This window comes from Felis catus, chromosome A1 (assembly GCF_018350175.1).
Source record: "Felis catus isolate Fca126 chromosome A1, F.catus_Fca126_mat1.0, whole genome shotgun sequence".
Taxonomy (NCBI): Eukaryota; Metazoa; Chordata; class Mammalia; order Carnivora; family Felidae; genus Felis; species Felis catus.
Window position 1 is genome coordinate 21,631,256 of NC_058368.1, and position 27,682 is coordinate 21,658,937.

Sequence of the window (27,682 nt, forward strand, 5' to 3'; positions counted from 1 at the left end):
CCGGTTCTCTCAAGTAAGAAGGAGGAAGACGGTTCCCATAAGAGTAAGCAGAATCTCGATGAATCGCCTGGGGGAGGCTCAGAGGGACCTCAGAGATTTTGGAATGTCACCTGATGGCCTCCGGGGTTCTCCCCTGGGCATATTCCTGGCCTGGTGTGGGGTCTGCTACACCGAATAAGCCTGACCTGCGTGTAACTAACAGGATTGCAGAAACAATGGTGCGTGGCTTCCGAAGCTAGGTCATAAAAGACATAGAAGGGACGCTTCTATGGGAAGCTCCCATAGAAGGGACGCTTCTATGGGAAGCTCCCATAGAAGGGACGCTTCTATGGGAAGCTCCCATAGAAGGGAGCTTCTATGTCGCTCCCTTTTGGGCCACTTGCTCGAGGGGAAGCCAATGGCCATCACTGGGGTCCAAGAGGGGAGGCACTGAGGCCTCCCGCCCAGAACCAGCACTGCTTGCCAACCGGAGGGTAAGCCCTCTTCCACGTGGACCCTCCAGCCCTCGTCAAGCCTCTCTCTTCTCTGCCGTGCCTTTCTCTGGTCCCTTGCTTTCTGTGGCCAAATGCTCTGCTGTCTGTGCCATTCTCCCACTTCTTTCTGCAGATGGCCTTTTCGGCTTACTTTTTAATATGCAAATGGTAAAAACTGGTTGCCAGTTGTTGGTCTCCACAGGAAGCTGGCCAACCTTTTCTATAAAGGGCCAGGTAGTAACTACACGAGGCTTTGCAGGCCCTCACTTTCTGTTGCAACTAGTCAACCCAACTCTGCCTTTGTGGTGCAGGAGCAGCCTTGAGCAACGCCTGAGAGAAGGGGTGGAGCCCTGTTCTAATAAATATTGTATTCACAAAATCCGACAGAGGGCTACATTTGACCCAAGGGCTGTGGTTTGCCAACCCCTGGTCTCCGAGACCTTACAGCTCCAGAGCCCAACAGCATCTGATGAGCTCAGGCTGAGGCCGGTATCCACTCTTGGCAAATCGGTTTTGTCCAAACAGGCAGCAGGGAGACCACATGGGTTAAGGGGAGAACAGGGGCAGGTTTGACAAGAAAGGAATGTGGCTGGTCAGGAGATAATGCACACTTTTAGCATCACTGCAGTCAATTCGTTAATGTTAATTGGCCATCTACTGAGCATTTTGGCAGAATCTGGGAATGTAAGGATGACTGATACATGCTTCCCAATAATAGCTATTGTGTCTCTTACGCTTAAGTGTGCCAGGCTTGCAGCTGAGTATACAAACCATCTCATGTAACCCTCAAAGCAACATTATGAGGAAGCTAAAGTTCAGAGAGGTTAAGTAACTTGTCTAAGGTCACACAGCAACAGAAGGCCAAGCTGCCTGCTCTAAAACCAGGGTTCTTAACCCTTATGACTCCTGCAAGTCAGTGCTGCCTCCTAGGTTCCTGAAGGATTTCTGCCCTCCAAAGAGCCCATTGTCTCCTTAGACTTTATTTTTTATGTGTAAACTCTGTTTGGGGCCTTTTTGGTAAATTGGTTTGGAATCCCTTTTCTAAAAGTCTTTTTGCTGTTGATAAGACTAATTATGTACTCATGACCTCAGTTGTTAATAAAGTGACTCTACAATTAAAAATGACTTTGGAGGGAGCCCTGTTAGCTGGAGAGAGGCTGCACCTGGCCAACTTCCTCATGTTCAGGATTTGTGGGCCACTTATAGACTGGCGGCCGTTGAGGTCTGCAGCTGCTGTGGCTTATCGCAAAGGCACGTGTAGGATCATAGTTGAGGCGCTCAGGGACTCGGCCCTGGTTAGTTTCTCTCCATCTCTAAACTCTCAGAAATGGCAACGTGAGAAACATTTTAATGGTCCATTTGCATTATTATTCAGCAAATTAGAAAGCAAATTGCAGTGATTTCTCAGAAGCCGCTCCTTATTCCTTTAATCATGAAACTTTTCAATTTTTTTTAAGTTAGAAAAAATTTTTTTAAAGGAGTCAGTTAGACACATTAGAATTTAAATCCTGGCAATTACTGTTCCTATTCAAGTTCAAATCCCCATTAATATTTATCAAAACACAACACACACACACACACACACACACACACACACACTATCCCCAAACACTACTGTTTTGCATTAACACTATTCTTATTCTATAATTCTGAAATTACAAATTAATAACAAATCATTATATAATACCATTCCTTTTTTTTTTTTTTAGGTTTGACAATGGAATCGTTCTGTTTCAAAACAGAGTCCTCCTCTTGTAGAGACTGTGGTAGATTAAAAATGCCCAGCCCCAGGACTTGTGGTTCCTCTTATCAAGGGGAGGAGCCCCCTTCCTACCCCTTTCACCTGGGCAGACCTCGTGATTTGCTCAGGCCAGTAGAATGAAGCGGAAGTGAGGCTGTGTGGGTCCCGAAGCCCGGACAGTGAAGGCTCTCCTAGTTTCTGCTTCCGCCCTCTTCCATACGCTGCCAGTGCCACGTAAGAAGCAGAATTAGACTATTGAATGACGAGATACGACACAGAGAGAGAGCCGCAGATGACAGCCAGCACCAAGACCGCAGACACGTGAGTGAGACGATCCTAGACCGGCCCACCCCACTCACGCCACCAGACGCCCGCAGTTGTATGAACCACCACAGGGGAGACCGTCGGCAGAATCACCCAGGTAAGCCCAGCCTCACTGCAGAAGCGTGAGCAGATAAACGGTTTGTTGTTGTAAGCCACTATGTTTTGGGGCGGCTTGCAGGTAGAGAGCTGGTACAGAGATAGATTCTGGAATATTTATGGATGAAATTACACGTCGTCTTGCGCTTGCTTAAAAATAACCTGAGGGTAGGAAGATGGCGAAGGTGTAGATGAAATACGATCAGCTGCGAGTTAATCGTTGTTGGCGATAGACGGTCCACATGTTGGGGGATTCATTATTCTCTCTGTCTCCCTTCTTACTTTTTAAGTTTTGGGATATGGTTGAAATTTTCCCGAATACAGTTTGGGGAAAAGAGTCAGGATTGTAATATTGCCGCTTGGTTTCAAGTGGAAAATTGCCTTTGTAGTATGGTATAACTTAACCTTTAATGTTGAATATTGGAAGGCTTCATGAATGGTCCCCTAAAAAAAATGGAATCAAGACCAAAGGAATCAGGCCAGGGGCACCGGGGTGGCTCATTCAGTTGAGCGTCCCACTCTTGATTTTGGCTCAGGGCATGATCTCACTGTTGTGGCTCCACTCTGAGCATGGACCCTGCTTGGGATTCTCTCTCTCCCTCCCTCTCTGCCCCTCCCCCGATTGTGCTCTTGGACATTCTCTCTCTCTCTCTCTCCTAAAATAAATAAATAAACATTGAAAACAAAAGAAATCAGGCTAAGAGAATATGGTGCAGAGAAAGGGCAAGAGATGTTGCGTATTGGTTCCCAAGCCATCAGAGACTGGATGAGTGCTGGGAGACTGAAGGAAAATGAGCTTGAGAGCCAAGATGCAAAATTAAATGCTGGGAAAGAAGTTGAAATCCTTTTCAATCCTCTATGTGTTGAACCCTATGCCAAATACAGGAGATAGAACAAGACAAACGGTCCCCCCACCCCAGCTCATCAAACCTTCTTATCTGCCTTTGGACAACTATAGTCTCCCACCCTTAGGGGTGGGAACCTCGCATGCCGAAAGAGCCTGGTCAGGTCAATACATGAGTGAGATGACCACAAGGTAGGGAAATTGGCAAAGAGGACAGCATGTGTTCTAGTGAGTAAGAGATAGATGAGGATCCAGAGAGGCATCTAGAAAGGTCACTGCGGCAAAAGGAGCTGGTTCTCCCAATAGGGGCTCTTCCCGCACATTACAATTCTCACATTGCAATAGACTTTGTGTCTGGGCACCAGGAAGCCCAAAATAAACACTGCGTTTTCAGCCTCCTTTATTGCTGGGTGTGGCCATGGATTAAGATTTAGGCAGTGGGTTGTAAAAATAATATGTGCAACTTCCAGGTTATGCCCTTAAAGAGAAGAGTCACATCCCCTCCTTCCTTTTCTTCTCCTTTCAACACCCTGCTGAGGCAGAGTGGACCATATAAAGACAGTAGACACCCAGGGAGGTGACAGGGCCACATTATGACTTTGGGGAGCCCTAGATATCTTTGGCTTTATGGGCCCCTTCTTGCATTAAAAAAAGGTATTAAAACGTCTGTTTTACAACTACATTAATATAATGGCAAATATAATCCAGGCTGGATTCATTTTTATATATTCATTATGATTATATTTATTTTCTCTGGTTCTTAATGTAATTAAAACATTTTCATGGGTCCTAAAATTATAACAGGCCCTAAGCACTGTGCCTGCTGCCCCTACTGGGTAAGTCAGCCCTGGATGGTGGGACAATGAAAGAGAAGAACCAGGGTTCTAGGGAACACCAGATAGGACCCCCATGAAAGAGTAAACATCTGCCTTTTTAAAAAAATTTTTTTAGGGGCGCCTGGGTGGCTCAGTTGGTTAAGCGTCTGACTTTGGCTCAGGTCATGATCTCGCGGTTTGTGAGTTTGAGCCCCGCGTCGGGCTCTGTGCTGACAGCTCAGAGCCTGGAGCCTGTTTCAGATTCTGTGTCTCTCCATCTCGCAGCCCCTCCCCTGCTCATGCTCTGTGTCTCTCAATAATAAATAAACCTTAAAAGAAGTTTTTTTTAGTAAAAAATAAATAAAAATAAATATATAATTTTTTTAACGTTTATTTATTTTTTTGAGAGAGAGAGAGAGTGTGTGTGTGTGTGTGAGCAAGTTGGGGAGAGGCAGAGAGAGGGAGACTCAGAACCTCTGAGCTGACTCCAGCCTCTGAGCTGTCCGCATAGAGCCCAACACGAGTCTCAAACTCATGAACCACAAGATCATGACCTGAGCCAAAGTTGGATGCTTAACTGACTGGGCCACCCAGGCTCCCCAACATCTTCCTTTTAAAAAGTTATTGTATTTCGGTTCTCTCTTACATTCATTTGAACCTGTGTGTCTTCATTAGCCCAGCGATTGGACCCAGTGACTGGAGGCCCAGGAGACTCCCTAAAGGGGGTGACATCGTGAAAGATGCATAGGAACTGGCCAAGCGAATGGGAGAGGGTGAAGGAGAGCCTTTCAGGCAAGAAAACAGCTTGAGCAAAGGCCAAGAGGAGACACAATGAGAGGAACCATAGGAACTTGGTTAGGGTTTTGAATGCAAGGGTGTGTGTGTGTGTGTGTATGTGTGTGTCTATGTGTGTTGAGTATCTGGGTCCTTTGATCTGCTCTTGGGACCGCCCTGATGTTTGGACACACTCTAATCTCTTGAACACCAGTGCCTGCCACAGCCAGTGGAACTTGAATGTTGAGATGTCCACGAGGTAAGGTCTGCCTCAAAGAAGAGCATATACCTGTTAAAGGCTCAGGCCATCACTGACCAGCTTCGGCCATTGTCACACGAGATTGCAGGACCAGAGTTAAAACAAGAAGACAGAGGGGCTCCTGGGTGGCTCAGTCGGTTAAGCGTCCGACTTCAGCTCAGGTCACGATCTCACGGTCCGTGAGTTTGAGCCCGGCGTCGGGGCTGGAGCCTGCTTCAGATTCTGTGTCTCCCTCTCTCTCTGCCCCTCCCCCGTTCATGCTCTGTCTCTCTCTGTCTCAAAAATAAATAAATGTTAAAAAAAAAATTTTTAAAAACCAAAAAACAAGAAGACAGAAATTTGGTTTTGTTTGTGAAACTCCTGACTTAAACGTAGGCCATTAACTGGAATTAAAAACAAACACTGTTTCTGCTCCACTGGGGCCCTGCTGACAGCTGGCGCCCTCTGCTTGAACCACTCACACGCCTCTGTGAGATCCCGCCTTGTCCTCTCCTCAGTCTCCAGGGGAGGTGGTTACTCAGTGTCACACTTCAGAATTGGGGACAGGGCTGGATTTGGAATCTTTAAAAGGCTAAAAACAGTCCTTCTCAAATACTTTGATTCAGTAGGGTTAATAATATTGTTGAATCCACCCCCCCCCCCATTGTTCTCTCCTTTCATTTTTTTTCCAATGTTTAAAATTGTGGTAAAATTACAAATAGCATAAAATTTACCATCTTACCAATTTTTAGGTGTACCGTTCAGTGGTGTTAATTAAGTACATTCACAGTGTTGCTCAAGCGTCACCACCATTCATCTCCAGGACCATTTACATCTTGTAAACTCTGTACCCATTAAACAATAGCTACCAATTTCCCTACTTCCCCAGCCCCCGGCAACCACCATGCTACTTTCCGTCTTTATGGTTCTGATGACTCTAAATAGCTCATATAAGCGGAATCATACTGTATTTATCTTTTTCCTTTTTTTTAAATGTTTCTTTATTTTTGAGAGAGAAAGTGTGCATGGGCGTAGGAGCCGGGAACGGGCAGAGAAAGAGGGAGACAGAGGATCTGAAGCAGGCTCTATGCTCTCCGTGCAGAGCCTGACCTGGCTTGAACCCACAAACCGTGAGATCGTAACCTGAGCAGAAATCAAGAGTCTGATGCTCAACAGACTGAGCCACCCAGGCACTCCTGTATTTGTCTTTTTCTGTTCATTTCCCCTAGCATAATGTCCTCAGGGTTCATCCATGTTGTACCGTATTGCAGAATTTCTTTCCTTTTTAAGGCTGAATAATCTTCCATTCGTTGTATGTCTATCCCACATTTTGTTTATCCATTCATTCATCGATGACACTTGGGTTGCTTCCATGTTTCAGCTATTGTGAATAACACTGCTATGAACATGGGTGTACAAAGACCCTGTTTTAAGTGCTGTTGGATGTATACCCAGAAGTGGAATTGCTGGATCATAGGTAATTCTACTTTTTAATGTTTTGAGGAACCTCCCACTATTTTCCACAGTGGCTGTGCCATTTTACGTTCTTACCAACGGTGAACAGCGTTCCACATCCTCACCAATACTTATTTTAATGTTTTTCTAGTTTATAGCCAACCTAGGGGGTATGAGGGGTAATATGGTAGTTTTGCTTTGTGTTTCCCTAATGATTAGGGATGTTGAACATCTTTTCATGTACTTCTAGGTCATTTGTATATCTTCTCTGGAGAAATATCTATTGATGTCTTTTGACCATATTTTGATCAGATTTTTTTGTTGTTGTTGAGTTTTAGGAGTTTTCTATATTGTATATCAATCCCTTATCAGATATATGATTGGCAAATATTTTCTACTATTTTGCGAGGTTTTTTTTTTTTTTTTTTTTTTACTCTTTTTACTCTGTTGGTATTATCTTTTGATGCATGACATTCAAAATTTTTCATGAAATCAGAGCACCTGGGTGGCTGAGTCAGTTAAGTGTCCAACTCTTGATTTTGGCTCTGGTCATGATCTCACGGTTCATGGGATTGAGCCCCACGTTGGGCCTGTCAGCACAGAGCCTACTAGGGATTCTCTCTCCCTCTCTCTCTGTCCCTCCCCCTGCCTCTCAGAATAAATAAATAAACTTAAAATTTTTTTCATGAAATCCCATTTGTCTCTTTTGCTTGTGTTGCCCTGTGCCTTTGGTGTCATATCCAAGAAATTATCCCCAAATCCTATCATGAAGCTTTTGCCCTATGTTTTCTCCTAAAAGTTTTACAGTTTGAAGTCTTACACTTAGGTCTTTAACCCACTTTGAGTTATGTTTGTATGTGGTGTTAGGTAAGGGACCAATTTTATTTTGTGCATGTGGATATCCAGTTTTCCCAGCACTGTTTGTTGAAGACTGCCCTTTCCCTGTTGAATGCTCTTGCACCCTTGTCAAAAATAATTTTATTATATATGGGAGGGTTTCTTTCTGGGCTATCTCTTCCATTCCATTTGGTCTATATATCTGTCTTCATGCCAGTACCACATTGTTTTCAAAGCTTTGTGGCAAGCTTTGAAATCAGGAAGTGTGAGGCACCCAAATTTGTTCTTTTTCATGGTTGTTTTGGCCGTTCAGGCAGGGGCCCAAGATTTCATATGAACTTTAGGGCGGGTGTTTCTATATCTGCAAAAAAGCATCGTTGAAATTTTGATAGGGAGTGCATTGAATCTGTAGATCATTTTGGGTAGTGTGACATCCTAACCATATTAAGTCTTCCAGTCTATGAACATGGGATCTATCTCCATTATTCATGTCTTCTTTCACTTCTTTTGGCAATGTTTTGTAGTTCTTACTGTACAAGTCTTTCACCTTCTTGGTTTGTTCCTAAGCCTTTTGTTCTTTGTGATGCCTTGTAAATCAAATTTTTTTCTTACTTTCAATTTGATATTGTTCATTGTTAGTGTATAGAAATGCAACTTTCTGCAAATACAAATGATTTTTTTCATGTTGAGTTTGCATCCTGCTACTTTTCTGAATTCATTTATTAGTTCTAAAGCTTTTTGGTGAAGTCTTTAGGGTTTTCTACATATAAGATCATATAATCTGTGAACAGAGATAATTTTATGTCTTCCCTTCCAGCTTAGAAGTTTTTCTTCCCTAATTGCTCTGGCTAGAACTTTCAGTACTTTAATTGAATAGAGGTTGTGAAAGCAGGCATCCTTGCCTTCTTCCCGATCTTAGAGGAAAAACTTTCAGTCTTTCACCATTGTGTATGTTTTCTGTGGAGTTTTCATGTATGGATTTTATTATGTTGAGATAATTCCTGGGTTTTGGAGTATTTATTATGTTGAAATAATTCCTAGTTTTGTCATGAAAGGTTGTTGAATTTTGTCAAATGCTTCTTCTTCATCATTGGAGATAATCATGTGGGTTTCCTGCCCTTAATTCTTTTTTTTTTAATTTTTTTAAATGCTTATTTATTTTTGAGAGAGACAAAGACAGAACATGAATGGGAAAGGGGCAGAGAGAGAGGGAGACACAGAATCTGAAGCAGGCTCCAGGCTCTGAGCTGTCAGCACAGAGCCTGACATGGGGCTCGAACTCACTAACCGTGAGATCATGACCTGAGCCAAAGTTGGATGCTTAACTGACTGAGCCATCCAGGCGCCCCCCACCCCCGAATTCTTTTAATGTGGTATATTATGTTGGCCAATTTTTTTATGTTGAACCATCCTTGCATTCTAGGAATAAATCCCACTCTGGCCATGAATAAGCTGCTGAACTTGGTTTGCAAATATTTTGTTGAGGATTTTTGCATCAATATTCATAAGGGATATTAGTCTGTAGTTTCTTTCTTGTTGTGTCTTTGTCTGACTTTAGTATCAGGGTAAGGCTGGCTTCAGAGAATGAGCTAGGAAGTGTTCCTTCCCTCCTTTCAATTTTTTGGAAAAGTTTGAGAAGGATTGAGTTAGTTTTTCTTTAAATGTTTGGTAAAATTCATCAGCGAAGCCATCAAGCCCCGGGCTTTCTTTATCAGATTTTTTTCATTACTGATTTAATCTTCTTACCATTTAGAGGTCTATTCAGATTTTCTCTTTCTTCATGATTTAGCCTTAGTAGGTTTTGTTTTCCTAAGAAGTTATCCATCTTATCTAAGTTATCCAATTTGTTGGTGTACAATTATTCATAGTATTCTCTTATAACCCTTTTTATTTCTGTAGAATGATTAATAATGTTCCCACTTTCATTTCTGATTTTGGTAATTCAAGTCTTTTTTTATTCGCCCACTTAGCTAAAGGTGTATCAACTTTGTTGATCTTTGCAAAGAACCAACTTTTGGTTTAATTGATTTTCTTTTTTCTATTTCATTTATCTCTGCTCTGGTCTTTATTATCTCTCCCTTTCTGCTGGTTTTGGGTTTAGTCTGTTGCTTTTCTATTTCCTTAAGTTGTAAATTAGGTTGTTGATTTAGATCCTTCTTGTTTCCTAAGTAAGCATTTATAGCTATAAATTTCCCTCTTATCACGGCTTTCATTGTATGCCATACATTTTGGCATGTTGTGTTTTAGTTTTCATCCATTTCTAAGTATTTCCTGATTCTTCTTGTGCTCTCTTCTTTGATTTATTGGTCATTTAAAAATGTGTTGTTTAATTTCTGTAAATTTGTGAATTTTCCAATTTTCCTTCTGCTGTTGACTTCTAACTTCATCCCATTGTAGTCAGAGGAGATACTTTGTATGATATCTATTTTTTACAATCTATTGAGACTTAATGTGTGGCCTAAAATATGGCATGGCTATGGGGACCTATTGAGCTATTCAGACATGTGTGAAAACCTGGAAGTCCTCGTGAGTTGCTTATGTTTGGGCAGCCTTTAAAGAATTGGGACAACTGGACAATTCTAAGGTCCATTCTCCCAAGCAAATCAAAATTCCCCAGTGCCCAGAGCAGCAGCTGGCTTAATAGTACAGCCTTGGATTCGTTCTCCTTCCTTCTTGCCTTTACCCAGACACTAGTCCCATTCCTTGGGGTAATTTCCTAAATAAATACCAATAAGTTCTGTTTCTTTTTTTTTTTTTATGTTTATTTATTTTTGAGAGAGAGAGAGACACACACAGAGAGAAAGAGGGCATGAGGCAGGAGGGGCAGAGAGAGAGGGAGACACAGCATCTGAAGCAGGCTCCAGGTTCTATGTTGTCAGCACAGAGCCTGATGCAGGGCTGGAACTCACAAACCATTAAGATCATGACCTGAGCTGAAGTCTGATGCTTAACCGACTGAGCCACCCAGGTGCCCTCAGTAAGTTCTGTTTCAAAGTCCAACCAGGGAAGCAGAAAGTACTGAGTATTTTATTTTATTTTATTTTATTTTACTTTATTTTATTAAAAACAATGTTTTAAACTTTATTTATTTTTGAGAAAGAGACAGAATGCAAGAAGGGAGGAACAGAGAGAGAGGGAGACACAGAATCTGCAGCAGGCTCCAGGCTCTGAGCCATCAGCACAGAGCCCGATGCAGGGCTCAAACTCACAAACTGTGAGATCATGACCTGAGCCAAAGTTGGACCCTTAACCAACTGAGCCACCCAGGTGCCCTGAAAGCACTTAGTATTTTAAACAGAGGGACTGTATTCAGAGGAATGGTTATGTGTGTGATAGAAGAGGCTGAGAAGCCGACAGGGGGCAGAGAGACCAGTCAGAAGCCATGACCTCAAGGCAGGAGGGACTAAGGACAGAGGTGATGCCAGTAAGGCCTGGAAGATGGAAGAATCACAGTGGACCCGTCCAGCAGGAGCTGTAACCATAGAGGAGACACCTCTGCTGCTGGAGGTGCTGATCTCCACTCTCTGGTTGGCGGAACGCAGCCCAAAGCCAGCCGATATGGGAGCCTGGGAAATGCAGCCCGCAGGGATCAGTTCACTACAGCAGGGCAGAGAGCAGGGACAGGGCAAAGAAGGGATACAGGACAAACTGGTCTGGACTGACACAAAGGAACAGGCAGGAGATTAGGAAGCAAAAGAGACTGAGACTGAATGGCCGGAGAAGTCTAATGGATCAGAGAGCCTGAGTAACTGACCCAGAATTACTTAGTCAGTGGCAGATAGGATGAGAATCTAAAGTTCTTACTTTTTACACTTAAGAAGTATACTTCTTACACTTGAGTGAACTCAAGAACATAATACTGAATATTAATGTTCATAAACTAAACACAGAATTGATTTTATATTAATGAGAAACTCTTGACCTTGGGCACAGTCTCACAGGAGGTTACAATGGATGCTTCAAGCTACGGTATGTAGGGCCCTCCTTCGTGGCTCAGGGTAGGAAATTAGTATAATTTCAGGGAAACAGGGAAGGTTGTTAATACCTTCTAGAGTCTTTTGTTATCTATTGTTTGCTGCCTACTATTCTACCTTCAAAGTATTTTTTTTTTCTAAAATGTTTTGACTCCTATTTAGGCAAATCCTACAGGGAAGGATAATACATTGATATTTTCTAAAAGTTATCTAACACAACTGTTTGTACATAGAAAGCCCTATGGAATAATTAGTGAGTGAACAAATTGTTAAGAGTTCCAGTTTACATCCTGGTGATGAGGTCATATAATAATGGTCCCATGGAGGATGGCTTATGAGACATGGAGAGCTCCAGAATAGTGAGGAACAGTTTGAGGAAGAAGTAGGAGGTACCATCAACTAGGAAAAAGGTGAAGACAAGATAATCTGGGGGCCTGAAATCTAATGTTACTCTTTGATTTTTTTTCCTAGTGACAACAGCAACATTTTCTATTGCAATACAACTTTTCTAGGTGCTGTAGACACCCAGGAAGAAGAAAGAGAAGGAATTCATAGACAGAATTCCCAGGCATGAGGAAACTCCCTACAGCACAGAAGGGAGCAAGAAGTGATGTGAGGAGGCAGTAAGAGACCAAAAGCAGAAGCAGTGAATATCTCAGTCCTACTGACTACTACCAAGGAGAAAAAAATCTTCAACGAGTAGTGGATTGAGTCTGGACAGATTGCAAAGAAACACAGGATTCGGAGGCAGAGGCTTCAGGGAATTTGGGGTAAAGGACTTATTCTCCTGATTATGAACTTAAAAATAAGGGTGATGAAGAGGAGGAGGAGGAGGAGGATGCTTACCTTATTGGGTTATGTGGATTCAAATCCCCATCCTAACTTTTCTCATCATTAGTTTCCAGTTCAGAATTCCAATTTCCAGTACGGAAACTCACTTTTCTTTGAAGAAACTCACTTTCCTTTCCAAGGGCTACCCTTTGCTGAAATTTGTCTTAGAGTCAACTTGCTGCAAGTAAAGCCTTTTTGTCCTTGGTCCCCAACCCCAGGACTGATGCTGGGGGATTAGGACCATGACACCACTGAGGATACCCACCTTCCCACAGAAAGCTAGAAGTGTTTGGCTAATATTTGGATATTATTTTCATGTCATTTGGTAAGGACTAAAAGGACATGTGGTTGAGTAAATAAATGGGGGAGAATAGACAAATCTCCTATGTAGAATTCCAACTGATTTATGTAGGTATCCACTCAAGAATGTGGAACATAATTTACTGTGGGCTGTGCATAGTGACTTTTTTCCAGAGTACATAGAGAAAGTATGGGTGGGAGGGAATAACTTTACTGTGGAGAAACCTGACAAATACCACCTCAGCCAGATGACCAAGGTCAACGTCAATAGTCAAAAATGATGTTGGTAGGGGTGCTTGGCTGGCTCAGTAAGTAGAGCATACAACACCTGATCTTGGGGTTGGGGATTCAAGCCCCATGTTGGGAATAGAAATTACTTAAAAATAAAATATTTTTTAACTGATGTTGACAGTATGTACATTTGATATGATGTGATGAAAATAACATTTTGTATCTGTGATCTTACTCCCCAAAACCCACTACCCCACTCTAATTATGAGAAAAATACCCAATTCTAATAGAAGGCCATTCTACAAAATACCTGACCAAACTAATGAGCAAAAGTGTCAAGGTCATCAAAATCAAGGAAAGTCCAAGAAACTGTCACAGCCAAGAGGAGCTTGAGAAGACATGATTACTAAGTGTAATGTGGTATTCTAGACAGGATCCTGGAATAGAAAAAGGATATTAGGTAAAAAACTAAGGAAATTTCAATAAGGTATAGACTTTAGTTAATAATGTATCAATTTTGATTCATTAAATGTAACAAATGTACAATACTAATGCAAGACATTAGCTCTAGGGCAAAGTAGGTGGGGAATATATGCAAACCCTGTACTATCTTTGCAATTTTTCTTAAATCTATATTTGCCTAAAAATAAAGGCTTATTTTTCTTAAGTTTATTAAGAAGAGGGGCACCTGGGTGGCTCAGTCAGTTAAGCATCTGACTCTTGATTGTAACTCAGGTCATGATCTCACAGTTTGTGAGGTCGAGCCCTGCATGGGGCTCCACACTGGGCATGGAGGCTGCTTGGGATTCTCATCCTTTCCCTCTGCCCTGCTCGTGTTTCTTTTTTTTTCTCTCTCTCTCTTTCTGAAAAAAGAAAAAGAAAAAAGAAAACTTAATTGAGAAGAAAAACAAAACAAGCAAGAATAATAGAAGAGATACCCCAGTGCGATATACAATTAATTGACGAAGTGTAGAGAAGATAATTGTTCTGGAAGTTCAGTGGAGGGAGAGAAATGATTTCAGACTATAGCTGCTAACAAATGCTTTATGGTAACAGTGGGACGTGAAATGTCTCTTAAAGATTGAGAGGATGTTTACAAGTACAAATTAGACCAACTTTATCTAATGAGTAGAGTTGACCCGTGAACAACAGAGGTTTCAACTGTGCAGGTCCATTTATATATGGATTACTGTATAGTACTAGAAATGCATTTTCTCTTCCTTATGATTTTCTTTCTTTCTTTTTTTGTACATTTATTCATTTTTGAGAGACAGAGAGAGACAGACCACAAGTGGGGGAGGGGCAGAAGGGAGGGAGACACAGAATCCGAAGCAGGCTCCAGGCTCCGAGCTGTCAGCACATAGCCCGACATGGGGCTCGAACTCACAAACAGTGAGATCATGACCTGAGCCGAAGTCGGACACTTAACCGACTGAGCCACCCAGGTGCCTCTTCCTTATGATTTTCTTAAAAACATATTCTTTTCTCTAGCTTAGTTTATTGTAAGAATACAGTCTATAATATGTATAACATACAAAATATGTGTTAATTGACTATGTTATCGGTAAGACTTCAAGTCAACAGTAGGCTACTAGTAGTTAAGTGTTTGGGGAGTCAAAACTTACATGCGGATTTTCGACTGAGCTGGGGGGTCAGTGCCCCTAACCCCCACATTGTTCAAGGGTCAACTATAATTGTAATGTCTTGATTAACTAATTGATGAATTGTTCTCTAAGTCCAAAATGAAACTGAAAATTATGGATATTAGTTGGTAATATGTAAGTGCTGGTGGTACACTATCTTTTTTTTAAATTTTTTTATTTTTTTTTTAATTTTTTTCAACGTTTATTTATTTTTGGGACAGAGAGAGACAGAGCATGAACGGGCGAGGGGCAGAGAGAGAGGGAGACACAGAATCGGAAACAGGCTCCAGGCTCTGAGCCATCAGCCCAGAGCCCGACGCGGGGCTCGAACTCACGGACCGCGAGATCGTGACCTGGCTGAAGTCGGACGCCTAACCGACTGCGCCACCCAGGCGTCCCAGGTACACTATATATCTTAAGGTCAGCCTCTGAATGCAAAAGGAATTTCCTTATTCGTGTCATTTCTTAAATGTTTTTTTGAATTAAAAAAATTTCCTTTAACAAGACAAATAAGAACATGTGAAAAACCCTTTGATCAGCCTCTACCTAGACTACTCCATAAGCAGAGTAGTAATATTTATTTCTTCAAATAGTGACAAGTAATGACATTAATTCAGAATAATTACAAGAGAAAATCTGAAAGCCCCAAGAGCTTGCATATCTTTGCATCTGAGGTACCTGGCATCATACCCACCTCTCCTGGTTCAAGTATAATCTTTATGACCCCTTTTTCTCAATCGCTTTTACCACCTCTGCCTCCATCTGCTCGTTAGGAACCAAAACAGATGTGAACAGGGAGGCGCCTGGATGGCTCAGTCAGTTCAGCGGTGGACTCTTTGTTTCAGCTCCGGTAATGATCTCACGGTTTGGTTTATGAGTTTAAGCCCTACCTTGGGCTCGGTGCTGACGGTGCGGAGCCTGCTTGGCATTCTGTCTCTCTATGCTCCTCCCCTCATCTCTCTCAAAGTAAAGAAAGAAACTCAAAAGAAAACAGATTATGAACAGGTCTGGAGAACCGTAGGAAAATATATGCAGCACTCTAGCAATACATTTAAAAATACAGACGAAATTGAAGCCTTCCTAATAACCTATGACTTACCAAAACTGATCCAAGAAAAGGAAGAAAATCTAAACAGATCAATACCCATAGAAGAGATTAGAAGAGTAATTTAGGGGCGCCTGGGTGGCGCAGTCTGTTGAGCGTCCGACTTCAGCCAGGTCACGATCTCGCGGTCCGTGAGTTCGAGCCCCGCGTCAGGCTCTGGGCTGATGGCTTGGAGCCTGGAGCCTGTTTCCGATTCTGTGTCTCCCTCTCTCTCTGCCCCTCCCCCGTTCATGCTCTGTCTCTCTCTGTCCCAAAAATAAATAAACATTGAAAAAAAAATTTTTTTAAAAGGAAGAGTAATTTAAATATAACCTTTGAAAAAACAGCAGGCTCAGGTGGCTCTGTGACTGTGTTCTATCTCCCCTTTAATGCTACTTGCGGTAGCCAGTTAGGGGGCTGTTGATCACCAGTCTGCCAAGGGATAAGGAGCTTACCCTAGAACATAAATCAACATATTGCTTCCTTCAGAAAGTCTTGCTTAAAAAAAAAGAAAAAAAAAAAAAAAAACTCAGCTGATTTTATTACTGCTGTCCTGAACTGACCCCTTTGGATTTAGTAAGTCAACCTGAGGGTCCTAGGAAATACCAGAGAAGAGAATCTTTGGAGGAACATGAACTTTTCATGTACTGGGATACATATTTTCAAATGAATATTTGAGTATTAAATATGTTGTGGTCCTATTTTATCCTAAGCCGATGAGATAGATATATATAGCAGTTGGTTGTGTATTACTGTTATAGGTTGGTGGGAAGGATATATATTTTTTAGCACTGTGAATTTAGACATCCAGAATCAAGCACTCTAGGATATATACTTTCAGAAAATTTTCTCGTGTAAATGTACAAATGTGGATATGAGGCAGAGTTAGGATCCCCCAAATTAAATACTATACAAGCTATTTTATAGTCCACTTTTTTTCACTTAAAAAATGTGAATAATTTTCCATGTCAAAATTGATCTACATCACGTATAATAACTGAATTATATTCCATTGGATGGATGTACTATAATTTTTTAATCAGTTCCATGTTAATGAATAATTTGACTGTCTTCAATGTAAGTTTATTTCATTATTTTGAGAGAGAGAGAGAGAGAGAAAAACAAGCATGAGCGGGGGAGGGGCAGAGAGCGAGGGAGAGAGAGAATTTCAAGCAGGCTCCACACTGTCAGCACAGAGCCCGACTCTGGGCTTGAATTCATGAATCAGGAGATCATGACCTGAGTGGAAACCAAGAGTCCGACATTTTACTGACTGAGCCACCCAGGCACCCCAGAATATTTTCGATTTTAAAATATTGTAAATATCATAATAGAGAACAACCATATGTCCATTCCTGGTACCACCACCCTCATGATCTCTTCTAGAACTGTCACAATGTCTTGATAAATGATGTCATTTTGTCTGGCAAAAAAAAAAAAAAAAAGAAGAAGAAGAAACAAAGTCAGCTGAACTAAACAATGTATACTTAATGACAAAGTTGATTTACATTGTCATGCCTGCAGATCACATTTTGAGTAGCATTGCTTCAATAAGTGGATAATCTCTGTGTTATGTAGACTATTTTAGCTCATTAAGACCAAAAAAAAAAAAAATCTTAAAAATCCTTTAAACATTTTGTGAGGTTATCATAAGCTTAAAATCCAATCATGGGTGTAACAAAAACAAATAAGCAAAAAGAACAAAAGAAAGGGTAACAGAGAAAAGGAAGAAAGAAACTGCAAGTCTGGAGATCTAGAAGAGAAGGAGACAGAGCCCTGACTCTAGGAGATTCCCTTCTCGTGGAAGGAGATTGCCGGGCGAGTAAAAAGAAAGCACTAGCAAGCTCTGTGAAGGGGATAAAATAGGGCACGTGGTGGAGAGGTACAGGAATGGAGAAGATCTGCTTAAACTGCTCAAGAGAAGCTTTTTTGATTCTCTGCAAATTTACCCCCTCTTCTCATCCCCTTGCTATCCCACAGCTCAGCACTGACCTCTCAGATCGTTACTGAGGTCCTTTGGCACAAGGACAGGATTATCCCTTTTCCTGTCACAGGATAGGTGTTCAAAAAATGCTTATTGAATTGCACAAAGGCTCTCATCTGATCCTAACAGTAACACTGAAGTAGCCATTAGCATCTCCTGTTTTACCAAGGAGGACGCTGCTTCAGAGTGTATGAATTCCCAAGGCAGTTCCACTAATATGGGAGCTGGGGTGCTAACGTGGGTCTTTCCCACACTGAAACGCCATCTCCAGAAATGCTGCTGATAGGGGAAGCAAATCTAAGGAGGGACGAAGTCAAAGGCAGGTTACACGCAATCAGTGGCTTTAACCATTGAATACCTTTCCCTCCTTTTTACTTTACCTCTTTTTCCATTCAAATCTCTCCGTTGGAAGCCAACGGCAAGCCTGGTCTTTATATGGTTAAAGCAATTTTAGAATGAACAACCAGAAAAGGAAGAACTAGAGGGGAGATTTCTTCCCAAATGAGATTTGTATTAGAACTAAATCCCAAATTCAGGCTGACCTGATACTGTAGGTCAGCTAGGATGTTCCCTGGAGAATACACCAAACCCGTCTCTATGTCCCACTCTCCACCAAGATAGCAGATACTGGAGATGAGGTGTCACGGATCCCAGGATCCAGTGCCTCCCAAACTCTCCTCACTTGTGCCTGGACCCTGAACTTTTGAGTCTTGTCCCCACCCCTACCAGGAAAAGACCTACAGCCACCATTGAACAGGTGCACAGAGCGGACACAACTGTTCAAGACCACAGAGGAGACTCCTGGGACAGCCTCCACAGCCAGAAGGAAACTGCCCTGGGCTTTCTAAACAAGCACATTCTCACATCTTGTAATGGTGTCACAGCTAGGGTGGAATCTTCTAAGTGTCAGGAAACGTAAGTACTTCAGAAGTTCTTTTAAGTACAATTATCTCTGGGTGTCTGTTGGCACCTTTTCCACTCCCCTCTTCCCCAGCCCCCTCCAGCTTCAAAGCCTTCCCTGGGAGACAAATGTACTCCTCTAAAAGCACTCCCTTCTTCAATTCTCAACTACAAGTCCTCTTTGGAAAGCCAAGATCAAGCAGTTAGATAGTATTGATTTTCTAGGTACTTTCTTTAGTTTTTCTTAGTTAATTTTTTTGAATAGATGATTTAGGTACATTCTGAAAAGCGCAAACTGACTAAAAGGTATATAGTGAAATATGTCTCCCTTTTTTTTTTTAATTTTTTTTAACATTTATTTATTTTTGAGACAGAGAGAGACAGAGCATGAACAGGGGAGGGGCAGAGAGAGAGGGAGACACAGAATCTGAAACAGGCTCCAGGCTCTGAGCTGTCAGCACAGAGCCCGACGTGGGGCTCGAACTCACGGACCGTGAGATCATGACCTGAGCCGAAGTTGGACGCTTAACAAACCAAGCCACCCAGGCGCCCCTGTCTCCTTTTTATCTTGATACGAATCTGCTACAGATTCAGAAATGTCCTATGCATATTCAAGCTCTCTTTTTCTTCTTTTATGCATATGGTAACATAATAAATACTCTGTTTTTCATCTAAGTATCTAGGAGATGAGTCTCTGTATGTTCAGGTGGATCTTTCCAAAGGTTTTTGTGGCTGGAGAGTGTTGCATTTTGTGGATGGACTATTTGGGGTTGAGGTCTGGGCCTTGTGTCAAACCATGACTTCAGATAACATATCCCACTGTCTTATATAGTCTTAGGATAGATTTATGCCTGAGACCTTAGGACAGGGGCACCTGGGTGGCTCAGTTGGTTGAGCGACCAACTTCAGCTCAGGTCGTGATCTCACAGTTTGTGAGTTCGAGCCCCCCGTTGGGCTCTGTGCTGACAGCTCAGAGCCTGGAGCCTGCTTCGGATTCTGTGTCTCCCTCTCTCTACCCCTCCCCTGCTCATGTTTTGTGCCTGTCTCTCAATAATAAATAAATGTTGAAGAAAAAAATTAAAAAAAAATAACTTAGGACAAAAATGCTTAACTGAAGACATCTAATCAAACAATTGTTTGATTATGAGACACTCAAGAAGACAGCTCTGGTGAAAGAATATGCTCTCCTAGCATTTTATTTTATTTTATTATTTTAGAGAGAGACCACGTGCACGCACACATGCACATGTGTGAGCGGGAGAGGGGCAGAGGGCGAGAGACAATCCTAAGCAGGCTCCATGATCAGCGTCAAGCCCAACTCAGGGCTCAGTCCCACCAACCGTGAGATCATGGCCTAGGCTGAAATCAAGAGTGGGATGCTCAACCGAGACACCCAGGTGCCCCTCTTCTAGCATTTTACGTGCACCTTCATTAGGCTAAGGGGCAGGGCCCCCACCTCCTTGGTTTTGGAGCCTATAGGCATTTATGCCCAGGGAAATGGGGCAAGCTGTCCAAGTGGGGAATTAAATGTGTTCCGCTGAAGCAGAGATTTGTCTCAATTTTTACCTGTATCAAGGTACTAATTGTTTTCATTTATGATGAATTTCCTTTAAACTGTTGTCCATTTGTTCCCTCGTGGAGAGGCAGAGGTAGTCAAGGGTTAGGGAAAATGGAATCAAATGAATATGTGAGGAGGAAGACTCCCAGGTAGGAAGGCTGCCAGCGCTAAGCTGAAGGGGGATGGGAAGGTGGGGTGGAGCGGATACTAAGTGCAGGCAGATTCCAGATGGTGTAGCAAGGGGCCCAGACAGGTACGGCCACACCCCCACCCTAAGGCAGCTGTTCCACCTCACCTGTCCTCCCGCCCCGAAGCTGCCCTACCTCCCCTTTGCCCCCAGGACTGCCAGTTCCCGGGACTGAAGGCCATTTCTCTGACTCCTGAGGGAACGCCCTGGTTTTCTAAAGCCTAGGATGGCCTGACCGTGACCCTGAAGAATGGAGAGACCAGGCTGGATGCTCCTCACTCTGGGCCAAGTTGGAGGGGACCATGCTGTTACATGTAAAACCCACAGGAAATACCTTATCATACTGTCTGTGAATCACTTTAAGATAAAGCAGCCTAGGGAGTCAGCTGTATATGCTTGTTGGTTTGGGTCTGTATCCTAGGGATGGTTAGCTACTGTCTTGGATCCGTGGTCATCTGTCTTCTTTGTCCCATCTGCAGTATCTAAGGAAGTTGCTCACCCCTCCTCCTTGGAACACTTTCAGGACCTCAGGCTCCCTAGGGGCTCCTGCTGCCTTCATGCTCCTGTTTCTCAGCCTCCTTTGCTGGCTCCTGCTCATCTCCCTGACCTTTAGATATCTAAGGGACCCAGGATCACTCCTTGAACCTCATCTGCTTTCTGTGTCTTCTCATTCGGTTGTTTCACTGCTCTCAATCCCGTCTCCACACTGATGACTCCCAGATTTATCTGTCCAGGCAGGACCTCTTCTCTGAACTTGAAACCCTTCTACTCGCCCACCTAACAGCTCCAATATCTCACTGGCCTCTCCAAACCAACACCATTTGCCCCTCAAAAGCTGTTTCTCTCACTTTCTTTTCCATTTCATTAAATGGCAACTCCTTTCTAGGAGTTGTGGCTTTGACAAAAAACAATAAAAGATAAAGCAAAACAACACGACCCTGGAGAGCCATCCTTCCCTCTCATCTGCCACACTTCCCATCTCTCTCTCAGCCTGAAAAACACTCATCACAGTGACCTATGAGGCTAGCGGCTGGGTATGTGACTGAATTTAGTCCTGATCCAGACTTGGTGCTGAAGCAATGGGGAGTTAGGGGCTTACGTCCCCCCACAAACTTCTCACTTTGGAGGCTACAAATATTTGTTGCTAGAGTCTAACAATGGAAGGACTGTGGGCTTAGGTCAGTCGCAATTAGTTTTATTCCCTTGCAATTCATTGTTTCAACAGCTGTTTACTGAGGAGTTACTCTGTGCCAGAACCTGTTCTAGGTGTGTGGGACACAGATGCAACAAAACAGACAAAAGCCTCTGCTCTCTTGGAACTTACATTCCAGACGGCAAACAAAATATCATCCAGTAAATTACATAGTATTTGAGGTTTTAAGGTTCTGCCGAGAAAACTAAGGCAGGGGAGAAGGATAGAGAATATTTGGGAGGGAAGGGGGTTCTGTGTTCAGTGTTGGATAGGACGTCCAGGGGTTGTGTCATTGAGCAAGTGACATTTGAATGAACATGACATGAGGAGTGTGCCAGCAGTGTTTGGGGCCCAGACTGTGTGCCAGTGTGTGCCAGGCATGGGGCAATGATGTACCCTACTCCCTCGGGCCCTGCAAGAGTCGTCTGCTGTGATCCTAATAGAGGTGCAGAGGAGGAGGGTGTGCCTGGAATGGAATGAATGATGGCAATAGGAGGAATGGGATCCGAAGGGGAGCCAGTCTGACTCTGGTCACCGAAAAGGTTTACAAACTGTAGCAACACATACTCCCAGCACCCAGATTCTGGTCTCGAAAATTCAATCTGTCACTAAAGGGAAGCAGGGCTTCTTTGCATAATCGCTGATCCCAGAGCTGGGGCAAGAAATGGACATTTCATCATACTAGAAAGCAAAAGAAGCATTCAAAGACTATGGGTCATGTCCAAAAGATTAGGTTAGGAACCAATGTAAAGAGACTTCCAAAGTTCAAGGATGGAATAGTTTGAGTCTCTGCAGTGGATTGAAATACATCAAATATGTTAAAATCCTTGAGTTTATAATTATACCAAGGGAAAAAAAACCTCTCATAGGTCACCTTTACAGGTTGCTAGGGAACCAACTCCTTACTCTGAAAACGGATTTAAAAAGGGAAAGAGCGAGCATTTGTCTTGTCTTTTCTATATGAACTGTATCTCAGGATAGCTAAATTGTTGTTGAGGAAAAGTTCTTCTTTTAGAAGCATTCCAGCTAACAGATGAAGGAGGAGTGGGAGAACTAGGGTACCATAATTTTATGATCCTTAATAAAATAATAGATCTGTGATGATTGTCAATGGCTATTAAAAATTATCAAGGGAAAAGCTCATGGGGAAATGTTATAAAAATCTTATTATTTTTTTTATTTTTAAACTTCTTTAAATTATTTTTATTGTTTAATTTTATTTTTATTCCTTTACATTTTAATTTTTACTTTTTTTTTTAAATTTTAGCTTACGGGGAACTTTTAAAATGAATGGATCAGGCTGTCACTGTCTAAATCCACTAATCAAATCTCAACATCCCCAAAGAGGAGACCACTAGACATCATGCACTCATGATGTGATGAGAGAGGAAGTTCACAGGCCATCGGTGAAGTATCCTTGTCAAACAGTGCAACCTGGATTAATCGAGATCTAAATGATACTTTTTAGGAAATACAGGTCTTAGGGAAATACGTTGGATGATGCCACACAGATGCAATCAGCAAAACGCAGAATGTGGGAAACTCTATGGGGCAAATGACCCAGTTTCTCCAACAAATACATTATAAGGGGAAAAGAAAAGTCAGGGGAGCCCTTAAATTAAAAGAGACCTAGAAGATACAGTAACCAGCTGCAAGGAGTGGATCGTGTTGGGATACTAACTAAAAAAAGAAAAGAAAGAGAGAAAGAAACTGTGAGAAAATTGAGGAACGTTGAACACTGATTGAATATTTGACAATATTAATTCATGATGGTCTATTGCACTATTTTCTCCATTTTGTGTGTGCTTGAAATGTTCCATAATATAAAGCTTAAAAACAGAGTGTGGGGAGGGAGGGATACTCACGTACATAGGAGTCATTAAGAAAGATTTTCTATGATAAATGGGAATAATAATCACTATTTTCTAAGTACAGGGCCAACAGGTAAGTCACTCTTTGCTGTTTCTTCTTTAGTAACCAATACTGTAATCAGTAACTTACTGTAGACCCTAAAAGACTATTTCAGGGAAGATATGCTGCTCTTCATGAACAAAAGGGCTTAGCTCCAATGTGATTAGTCCTGCAGGCAGGCTTTTTTCAGCTACCTTAGCAATGACCAGGGCCAGTGCTTGGCTGGACGATGAAACCATGAGAGAGGTATAGAATGCTTCTGTATCACCTTCCTACTGCCTCTCTCAGGTCTTCCTGCCTCTTCCATACTCCTTTGCCACAAAGGAGCACGGCTACTTTGTCCAGTTGAGCAGGTTGTACACTGCACAACTCTAGGGAAATACAGAGCCTGTGTGAATGATACCCCTTTGGACTTAGGCCGCACGGAAACCCTTAGCAGCAGCCTAGTCACTTCATGTCATCTCGGAGTTTGGGACTCCTTAGCCTTAACCAGGCCTATTTCCTCAGGACCCTACTTTCAGTCTCTGCTAAGGTCAATGAGTAATAATGGTGTAAATCATATTAGATTTGTTTTTTTTTAATGTAGGCTTCACGCCCAGCACAGAGGCCAAGGTAGGGCTTGAACTCACGACCGTGAGACCAAGACCTAAGCTGAGATTGAGTCTGACACTTAACTGACTGAGCCACCCAGACACCCCCATATGAGCTCTTTAAGTTGGCATTTTTCTAGTATTTCTACCGATATCTTTCTCCCACCTATAAAATTCCCATATGTGTTAGTCAAGATAGGCTGAAAGCTCCCAGACCTTAGTAGTTGAACAAAATGGGTTTTGTTTCTTGCCTCCATCATAGTCCAGTATGAGGGTAGGGGAGAAAGGGATCTGCCTCTTCCTCTTTCAGGCTCCATCATCAGCCATCACCTCCTTCCCTGAGTCTACTGCAAGAGAAGAAAGTGTGACAAGGCATCTCCATCCAAATGGCCTCTGACCGGAGGTGACACCTATCCCTTTGACTCACAATCCATCAGCAAGAACATGTGGAGGGACAGAGTGCCAAGGAAGGTGGTGCTGATGTGTCAGAATAACCAGCTAGTCTCCGCTACACCATGGGCGGTGGCCGTGCCTTATTCCAGTTAAATTAACCAGCCTCCACTGCAGGATGCTGACACTGACAGGAGGAGTTCCTGGCCCCCCAGAGAGGTGAGGGAGAGGGAGATTTCTGCTGGGACACCCTTCTGGTGCTTTTATAACTCTGCGGCTATGCTTCTTCCTCCACCTGCTAGTGGTAATAGCTCTTTCAGAACAGGAAAACTTGGACAGGGAGGTATTTGGTTCTATTCCTTTCCCTAGCTAGAGGCTCAGAGGTTTTTAATTTGAGGAAGGAGGTCCATGATACACTTCAACAGATTGGTGATTCCCTGAAAACCATATGTAAAATTTGTGTCAATGTACGATTTTCTGAGAAAAGTGTCCATGGTTTGGCACATTTAATGAATATTCTTCCCAAAAACTCACAAAGGAAAAAAATTAAAAAATATATACAAAAATTAAAACGCACAAAGAGGTCTGCATTACTTAGTGTTCTCCAGAGAAACAGAACCAATAGGATGTATGTGTATGTCTGTGCACACACACACACACACACACACACACACACACACACAGAGGGAGAGAGAGAGAGAGCACGATTACAGAATTGGCTCACATAGGCCCGGAATCTGGCTGCCTGGAGACCCAGGAAGAGCCAATGCTGAAATTCAAGTCCAAGGGTTGTTTAGCTGGAAAATTCCCTCTTGCTTAGGGGAGGTCAGTCTTTTGTTCTGTTCAGGCCTTCAACTGATTGGATGAGGCTCACACACATTATGGAGGGCAATCTGTTTTACTCAAAGTCCACCTATTTAAATGTTAATCTCATTCAAAAGCACCCTCCCAGAAACATCCAGAATAACGTTTGAGCACCTATCTGGGCACCATGACCCAGCCAGTTTGATGAATAAAATTAACCATCACAGGAGTCTTGACCCCTCCCCCCCCCCCAAAAGAGGTAGAGACTAGTAACTATATTCTAGTATATTCTAAGAAACTTCCACCATCCTCCTTCCTTCTCTATAGTCAAGCTTCCATGATCACCCAGTTTCTGTGCCTGGCCCTAGAATAGCTTACTTATTTTGGTGACATGTAGAAAATCTGCCTAACAACTCCCTTCTAGCAACTTCCATCTATTCCACACTGAAAGAATTGGGGCAGGAATTCCCAGTCCAGTTTTAGTAAATGTTAAACAATGTTAAAGAAAGCATTAGTTTTCTCCTGGAAAAAAAAGGAAAGTTTTGACAAAATCTCCGGAAATGTTGCTTAATGCAAATATTTTGGCCTTCCCACCTGGGTATGCCAATGATAGTATGTGATTGCCTAAGGTGTGTCTCTTTAATGTTTCTATCTTCCATCCTTGCCTCTAGTTGTTTGTCTTGAATAAACCCTCCAGCCAAATGAAGTCCTTGAAATCGCAGATTATACTTTATCCCTTTGCCATTCTCTACAGTGTTGAAAACGCTGCTGGTGCAGGCAGGAACGCTGATTAACTGGTGGCGTTGTCACATTCTGTTTTGTTCGACTCCGCTAATATTAAGCCACCAGCTAGCCCTCATATTAAAAATAGCCCAGATTTATCTTTCAAGGTTGTCACCTAGCTTTGACGTCTCTACCTTGCTTTTCCAGACAGAGCTTCACATAAAGAAAACTGAGGTGCAGGGCTGGGGCAAGAAACGTCTTCCTTTGTGGCTGTTTCTTCGCATAGGTAAAGTCTGGTGGTTTAATGCAGGTATTCTCTCCCATCCTCCTTACCCTAACTTCATTTTCATCTGAAAGAGTGCAATGAGGAAAGGGCGCTTAGTGCCCGGTGGATTGGTGTGTATTCTCCGGTGCGCCTACTTGTCCTAGAGTGCACAGTGGCTAAGACTTCCCTTCCTTGCCCTGAGAAAGAAAGGATGCTCTGTTCTATAAAGTCCTGAGGGGCCTCGATGGGTCAACACTGCTCTATTAATACAGAATGGGATGACTCACCAGCTGTTGTTTCACTGCTTTCAGCAGACACATTGAAACATTTGCAAAATAGCAAAGGCTTCTGGATGGGAGGGGCCGTGGCTCACAATCCAGACCACCCAGCAGGCACCTCAGGTAATGGGCTTGCACCTGACCCAGGTAGAAATTCAACAACACGTCAAGGGGTTGGCATGATCAGTCTGTGCCATTTGGGAAACCACAACACCCTCTTTTTCCTTCCCTATCACTTCCTTTTCCTCATTATTTTCCCCCTCCTCTTGTACAACCATAGATCTCTCTAAAAACCTATTCAGAAGGAGCTGTTAGATTAAATAAAGTAAAAACAAATCCAGTTAAAAGATAGCAAACGTTGCCTTGATATAAAATTTGCCTTATAGAGCGCACAGCATGACCTACTTATGTGTTTGATTTTCATAGGCTCATAGAACATTGTCCACGAAGGTGGGAGCAGCACCCTCCTCAAGTTTTAAGCGCATACAAACCACTGGGGACCCTGGCGGAGGCGGGGATCCTGGGGAAGGGCCCAAGAATCTGCATTTTGGAAAAGCAGTAAGGGGATGGGCCACTCTCTGAGCAGCAAGTGTCTAGATTCAATGTTGTTCAACCATTTCCATTTCAAAACATATTTGTAAATTTGCCCAAGTTATATAGAAAATACAGTCTGAACAGATGATCAAAGTGGCAAAATTGTTCTCCTGAAAACCGCATTCCTTAATAAAAACTTTGTTACAGAGGGGCGCCTGGGTGGCGCAGTCGGTTAAGCGTCCGACTTCAGCCAGGTCACGATCTCGCGGTCCGTGTGTTCGAGTCCCGCGTCAGGCTCTGGGCTGATGGCTCAGAGCCTGGAGCCTGTTTCCGATTCTGTGTCTCCCTCTCTCTCTGCCCCTCCCCCGTTCATGCTCTGTCTCTCTCTGTCCCCAAAATAAATAAACGTTGAAAAAAAAATTAAAAAAAAAAAACTTTGTTACAGAAAAGATGTGAGAATAGAGCATTGTACAGTATCCGTTTAAAAAAATGATTCTCCTCTCCTTCCTACTGACATATGGTCCAACCTTGATCACTACTTTTGCTGATTTTCTACAGGACACCTACTCTCTATTTGGATCCAGTGTACTAACCTATAATTACCTCTCCTATGAAATGTGTTAACTGGGAGTGAAGTTTCTAGATGGCACCTTGGCCCTGTGGCAGGGAGGGTCTGAATTGGGCCCTGCCGATTAGGAACTGAGAG

At 42.7% G+C, this 27,682-nt stretch overlaps 1 long non-coding RNA gene across 2 annotated transcripts; it reads left to right on the forward strand.

Annotated features, from left to right (window-relative positions):
- The first annotated feature begins 2,237 nt into the window (after nt 1-2,237).
- LOC109497902 lies at nt 2,238-27,240 on the forward strand. Of its 2 annotated transcripts, XR_002154339.3 has the most exons (6): nt 2,238-2,635; nt 18,374-18,559; nt 20,443-20,603; nt 22,749-24,591; nt 26,107-26,185; nt 26,869-27,238. It is a non-coding gene; the product is annotated as an uncharacterized LOC109497902 (long non-coding RNA). The 2 variants fall into 2 exon arrangements; XR_006594472.1 differs by lacking the exon at nt 2,238-2,635 and adding an exon at nt 14,915-14,977 and having other exon boundaries at nt 26,107-27,240.
- Nucleotides 27,241-27,682: the final 442 nt, after the last annotated feature.